Raw genomic sequence first — 7,707 nt, 5'->3', positions numbered from 1 at the left:
CCCAATGCCATGACTTCCCTACTTGCTGCCTGGAGCCAGCAGGAGACTGGGGAAGTGGAGCAGGCCTGTGGGTGCTGCAGCAGCAGCTCCACCCAGAAGCTGCATGCTGGCCGGACTGTGCCCTTCCACCCATGAGGGTAAGAGTGAGGCCCAACAGGATATGTTTGGGGCTGTGTGTACACGTGTGTGCTTTGCTCCATCCTTGTGCATGGAATGGTTGGGTTGGGTGCAATTTGTTGGGAGGTGCCACGGGCTGTATGAAAATGCATGGCAGGTCAGATCTGGCATTTTGCCCATCCCTACTTTAACAGAAGCGTGTAACAGAAGTGTGAATTAGATCCCATGTTTCCCAACTATGGTCAAGATTTTATGGAGTTTCTGTGAATTCTTTTTGCCCTGATAACATGATAGCCTTAATCATTTGGTAAGGTGCAAATACACATCCATAAAGCTACTCAAGTGGCAAAGATCAACCTCACTCCTGCCTGGCTCCTGCTTCTGCCTCCCAGGGTCTCCTTGCCTGCCATAAGGGGATGTTATCCTCGAAGGTAGGTGAGCCTGTGGTGCCCACTCTCCCTCTCTCTACTCACTTCCTCAAGCCCTACTTGCCTTAAGGGCTAAATTAATGGGCTCCTTCCACCCCTACAGTCATGCCCATGACACACACAGATATCACCAGTTACTCACTTTTATGAGGCACCTTGTCTCAGTACCATGTCTGCCCTCCTCAAGCCTCCAAGCCCATGTCGGAGTTTCAGCCTTCCCAGCTTCCACCCTTTCTCTCTAGCTAGGCTCCTTTAGCCTAGGCCCACTGCCTGTGTCTTGGCTTATGAACTCCAGCTCATGTCTTACCCTCCCAGTCTCTGGGCCCCTGGCCCTGGTTTTGCCTCTCTTGGGCTATGGATTTAGCCCTCTTGGCCCCAGGCCATCCCTGGCTTAAGTCTTGTCCCAAGCAAGACTCTAACCTTGTTGTGCCCCTTGGGCATCCCACTGTGGTCTCATTTGTCCCTTATAGCCACACCCAGTCCACCAGTTTAAAGCTTAAATTAAAAAAGAATACAAGCATGCTGGCTGCAACTAAAACCATCCCCACACTGGGACAAGGTTCTTTGCAAGCTATAAGCCCTTTAGTTGCAGCTCCTACAGCAGCTCCAGTGCCAGCAGGCTCACCTCCATCTTGCTCAAGGAACAATTTCCCCTGCTGCTTGCAGGGCCAGACTGCCCTCCAGCTTAAGCCTTGTCCTTTCTGTCCAGTCTGACCTATTAGCTGGCCTGTGTACCGGGGCTGCTCATTAGACCCTGCCTGACCAGCTGTCTTCGTCCAAGCCAAAACAATTCTCCCCTTAAAGCACCTTGCCAGTTCTGCTGGCTTTGTAGCCCTCTCCAAGTAACAGGGTGATGGCTCCCTGTAACAATTCCCCACTTAAAATGCATGACTCAGTTTTGGAAGGTTGACTTGGGGAAAAAGCTGCACATGGTATGAGAATAAATATTCTTTTCATAAGTTTGTAATTCATTGAAAAATATTGACTGAACTGCCTAAAATTTCTGGTGAATGAAAAACAAATTTAAAAAGCATCTTGCATCTTCCTTTAAAAAATAGCCACAACTTCACAGTACCTAAGATGCCTAATATAATACCTAGTAATTTAGCATGTCTTTGGGGGTTGAAGCCTATTCTTTTGACTATTTGGAACATTTGTATTTCATTCATGTCCTTCATTTAAAATGGACTTTTCCCACAAGATACCCTAGGAAATTAATCTGTGCATTTCTACACAAATGCTCCCCTTTCATGCAGTCTTCAAAATGGCATAGGTGCTCAGTTACTATGAAGCTGATGACCACATAAATACCTAGGAAGTGATAAGCAGACTCAAAAAGGCTGCAGAGAATGATGCATCTTAAATGCTGAAAATTTCCAGTTAAATATTTTTTTTAGCAAAAAACTGGGTTTTCAGCTAAATTAAAATTTTCAAATCTTTGATTTCTTGTTGGAAACTGAAAATGATTTTTTTTTCTGGGAACTTCTTAACCATGTTTGACTATAGTTTTTTTTCAATAAAAATAAAAATATTCTAAAGAAAAAAAGCGGTCCTTAGCAGTATCTGTACTGGCCAGCACGTCACTATATTATCTACAAACTAAGATTAGGATCATTTGTTTATGGAGCATTTCAAGGCTTTCAAGAAACCTTGAAGAGAGAAACAAATATACGTTAGTTTTCTCAGCTGGTTTTGCTCTTTAACTTTTGTGACACGTAACCTTCTATATATACAGGTTTAAGGATGTATGTATACACACAAACAAAACTATGAAATGGTATGTGTGCTTGTTACTAGCATGTCTTTTAAATGGCATACCTGGTTGTTTCAACTTGCTATTAGAAACCTTACCTTTAGTAAGAAATGGAAAAAAAAGAAGGGAAAACGAACAGGGAGGGGGGAAAAAGGAAAGTGGGGAAGAGAAAAGAAATGAGTATGAACAGTCTCTGACAGTGGTGACACTTGTAATGATACAACCCCATAAACCCATGAATATTTGTGGAAATACTAAATCTCAGTTAGCAGCTACAAACAAACTTTCTACAAGGTATTTGCAAGACATTAAACAATAGTCAATATGCTTCCATTAAGGTAGACATCTAGAAATGCACTTTCTGGTACTCTCTAGGGCAGGCTATGTTTCTTCTCTCCATCGTTATAAGCCCCTATTTAAACTAACAGTGCAACAAAAACAGTAAATAATAATTAAAAACCCAAACCAGTAACTCAAAAGTGGGTGGCTCACTCTCACTCTTAGAAATCTCTCTGGGATGGGGTGGAGGAATGGAAACTTCATACCATATCCTCTCCAAATTTTCTACTAATCATTCCACGAGGGAACAGGCAAACTTTGCCTCCCTGCAGGTCAAGCCATGGTTTTGCCCCATGGGCATCCTTCCCAACATTGCCAAATTCACTGCACGGGTAGGGATAAGTGGCCCCTGCCTCCGTGTTCCAGATATCCATCTGGAACATGTCTTTTATTATTCCCTAAACTTGGCAATATGCTAATAAAACACTGAAATGGAAGTTAAATGCAATGTTTACTATACTGAGCATTTACCTCACAGAGTCTAGTCGTACCATACCTACTCAGGCAAACCCTTTGACAAACATTTTTGTGGGGAAAGGTTGTCTGAGTAAGGATTTGGCCATCAGGCTCAGTGTCTTGGCTCTCTAAAACATTCACATTACAGTCATAAGAAAAGCTGCAGAAGCTTTGATTTCAGATAGCATAGCAAAAAAACTATAGCTAGAAATCATTGTAGCTAACGATCATTTCATTAACTTTATTCTTTACTTGGTTTTGCTCTTAAGTCTCTGATTAAAATCAGTCCAAAATAGCAGACTTGCACTAAGTCTGGGCCTCTGATTATTTATTTATTACTGCACTTTACATGGAAAAGCTATGTCCAACGCTATACCAAATGTTTGTAAACATGATGGAAAGCACTGATAAAACACACATTTAATTCATACAGTGACTACTGGTAGCTGTTTAATGTTAAAACAGAAACACAGTGAAAGCATGACCTGCTGACTTGGTTACAGCAACTCAAACTATTTACCTTACATGGGCAAAGACATCTACTAAGCAAGAAAAAAAAAAAAGAGGAAGGCTTACACAAAATATAGCAGCAACATAACCACAAGGGTGATTACATGAGTGGGGTTTAGGTTTTTTTTGTTTTCTTAGTTTCCTTTTTGGCTGATCATTTAAAAAAACTTAGATTTTTTTCTTAGGAAAGCTCAAGGAATGTATCTGGGACTCAGGATTTGCAACTGGCTACTTGAGCCTTTATTATGCTTGCAATTAAACAGCATAACTGCCAATTTGTTGAAATAAATGGAATACAACATAATTAAATAATCCTTGGAACACACAACAAATGTTCACTCTACAGCATGTAGCTATCATTCAGACAAAAATGAGATTTGCAAGTTGACTATATCCTTTTAAGAAAATACTGATCCTGTTCACATTTACAGATCTATCTAGAGCCTTGCAAGCAGCATGCAACAGCCAAAAAGTGTAAGTTATTTCCGTTTTTCCAGCAAGGCACTGACTTAACCTTCAGAGTTAAAATTACTTACTTTGGAAATGCAGCATCATAAAAGGGAGGTTAAAAAAACATGCTATTTATACTAAAGGAGCATGCATTTTGTTTCCTACATGAATAATCTGTCTCCTTTAAGTCTGTCGCATTGCATCCTAAATCTGGGCATTGGCAGGTTAAATACATGTTCACCTCTATTTTCCCTTCTGTCCTCCCTCTAACTGGTCTTGATCAAGAGCGAGATTAGAAGTAGATCAGACACAGCCTGCACCTATCTGTCCACATTTTATCTGCTACTATACCTACAGTAAGCAAAAGAGCAATGCAAAAAACATATTGCTAGGAATTCCTTGAGCTTGCAGTACTTGAATAAAGCCTTGTGTCCACTGTGCACAACAGCTGTCCTTGGCATTTAACAAGCATTGATTGTAATGTCTGGCTGCAACATCCCAGAGCAAATTTTCTCTCAGGTAGAGCTAAATTGGTCAGTATGAAATTGTTTCAACACCGACAGGAAGCTACAAGCAATGTGGCTAAACTTATTCAGCCAGTTATCTTAATTTCTTTCTTGAACCTGGAAGCTACCCAGAAACATTATTTAAAAGTCCCTGTTCCAGGCAAGAGTTCCAGGCCCCAAGGGAGAGATACTTCAGCTGTGCCAGAAAACTGTTGCACAAAAACTTATAAGCTGTGTAGAGACATCAAAATACGTTGCTCTATAAGAGCATTGGTTTGTTCACATTAAACTACTGTAAAGACAGGCAACATAAATCATTCATGCATCTAATGTCCTTTACTACAGACAAGCACTTTTGTTCATAATCTGTAAAACGGATATATGCTCTTAGTTGTAATTACACAAAACATTTTGTAACACTACTTAGGTTTAGATAACAGCTTTTTATTAATTTTGGCATTTCCCCAGTAAAGATGTCACTTTTCAGATAAATTCAGATAAAGAGCAGATGAGGAAAATATCTCTTAATCTCATCAGTGTCCTTGTCCACAATACAAAATCCAAGAGAAGAACCACTCAAAGCCCTGCAGATAAACCATGTGTCATCACTTCGTTTGGACATTATCAATTAGCGATAATGGAAGGTATGACATTGACTGAGCTAAAAAGCTGGCCTGGTGAGAAAAACTGCACTCTGTTCTAATCACTTCTAATTACATCAACTCTGATATTGGCCTGATATATTTAGTATGCAAAGTGTTACATACTAATTGCATTAAGAATAGAATCAACTCTTTCAGAAATTCGAGCAGCTGAAGAGACTTGAGCTTTTTAACTTTAATTAAAATAAACTATTATTCATAAAGACAGAGAAATTCCTGTAAGGGCAGTCATACAAAAAAACAGAACTCTTGGTTCCAAAATTATACCTTTTATTAGACCAACTGGGAAATTGCAAGAAAATTGTCCTTTTCTGCAAGCTTTCGGGATCAAAGTCCCTTCGTCGGGCTCTGGGAAAAGTATAGATGGTACAAGATGGTAAAAAATCCCCGTAGGTAAGAAATAAACTTCATTTTTGAACAAAGTACACCCCTGTAAAGGCTGTCTAAATTTTGGATCTTCATCTTCAGACAGATGTATTGGTTCAACGTTACTTTCAGTGTTTATTCAGCAACCTGTATAACTGAATTATACAGTAAGTGAAATGACAACGGTTTAAACACTAGGCCTCGAGCCCAGGTTATTACAATTATGCTGGTTCCTAGGTTTAGTTATGAAGATAAGAGATGAGATCCCTAAGGAAGAGATGAGAGCTCTAAGGAAGAGATTCCCCAAACCCAAAATTCACATCTGCCCCCTCCTCAAATTCAAAGAACCGAACTATACAGCTTCTCTGTGAATAAGCTGCCTTTCCTTTCGTGAACTTTCCCAAAAACACTTGGAAAAGGAACTGGCTTTCACAGAGAGGGTTCTTTTCCAGGTGAATAGTCCTTCAAAATTGTCTGACCAGACTTGTAACTGCACAGGCCTCTATGCCACTGACAACATACAAAGTTTCAGACAAGCCTGAAACTGACTCTTGTCATGTTGATTTCCGGGGAGACATCATCAGTTTTTGGCTGAAACTGGGACAGAACTGGGTACTTACATAACCTGCTACAAGGCAAATAACATTTGCGTCTCAGCAATTTATTATTCACTTCGTACACCAGTCAAAAGGTTGAGCGGGGCTTTGTGCTGCAAGCAAGTACTAATGACACAGGTCCAGGCTCTGTCAAAGGTGCAAGTTGGTTACGCTCAGCTACTCTTGCACTTCATGCAAAGTAGCACAAAAGCAGAGGGATGAGGAGAGGGAAGTGCACTAGAACACCAGTGCTACAGTTAATAGAGCAGGAGTGGGCAATTATTGTGGCTGGAGTGCCACTTAAGTTTTGGTGAGCTCTTGAGGGCTGCAAGGGTACACCACTTGTCAAACTGTTAAGCCCAGCCCCTTGGCAGGTGCTCCACCCCCTGACTGCCATCTTGGGATCAGAAGTCCCAACCCAAACCCCTGACCTTTGCCACCAGAAGTCCCTCCCCTTGCCCCAGAAGTACACCTTTTGGGAAGGGGTGTATCTGACACCACAGATGCATCCGATACTGCCAGGTGCAGAAGCCTGAGCTACGTACTTGGCCTTTGATGAAGACAGCTTCGCCTGAATATGTACCTCACCTGTGAGCTGCCCTTCTGTTCTCTCCTGCCACATCTTTATCTTACTGGATAAGCTGGATAAGGCTCCCAATGTCACTGCGGCTATGCTTGTGGGGCCATGGATCTTTCCCACGGGGTTCCTGCCTCCCCTTCACCCCGTCCACACGCCAACCAGGTGCTCCCGAAATGAAAAATTGATTGTAAATCAAGGAAAAGAAATAAATTTCATATACCTGACACGCAGCCAGGGTTGTTGCAATGTCTCTTTTAAGGTCTCAGGGTGTGACCCTCTGTCGGGTCCGCTTCAGCCATTCTGCCAGTTCTTATATAGTCCTTAACTCCTATTTAGGCAGAGCAAGTCTGCTCCAGACAGGTCCTTCCCCATGAGCAAATGGTCCAACTGAAACAATAAAGAAACAGTAATACAAAACATAATGCACTTGGACCCGCCAATCCTCTCACGTACGTTTGGGCTCCGATCCTGCCATGCTGGACCCTCTCTACCTTCAGATCTGTCCATCTCTCGCCCACTCCTGGCCACGGTGGGTCCCCATCAGCTGTTCCAAGCTCCAGGCACCTTCTGCCAGGGACTCCTCTGAGTGCCTGGGCATCACATGTGCTCTCCCTCTGGTATAGACTGCCTACCGGGTGCTGGACCACAGACTCTCTGGACCGCAGACTGTCTGCAGCCTTGCTTCTGCTCCTAGGTGTCTCCCTGTTACACCAGCCTTCCTCTCTAGCCGGCGCCAAGCTTCCAGTTGTACTAAACCTAGAAACCAGCATAACTGTAATAACCTGGGCTTGAGCCCTGGTGTTTAAACGGTTGTCATTTCACTTATGGTATAATTTAGTTATACATGTTGCTGAATAAACACTTACAGTAATGTTGAACCAATATTGGGAACATGTTGTTATAATCCCAATATTACTTAACGTTGAACCATAATAAGAACACGG

This window comes from Gavialis gangeticus, unplaced genomic scaffold (assembly GCF_001723915.1).
Source record: "Gavialis gangeticus isolate Ggan-Ray unplaced genomic scaffold, GavGan_comp1, whole genome shotgun sequence".
NCBI lineage: Eukaryota > Metazoa > Chordata > Crocodylia > Gavialidae > Gavialis > Gavialis gangeticus.
The sequence above is the reverse complement of the archived record's forward strand: the minus strand, read 5'-3'. Positions refer to the sequence as shown.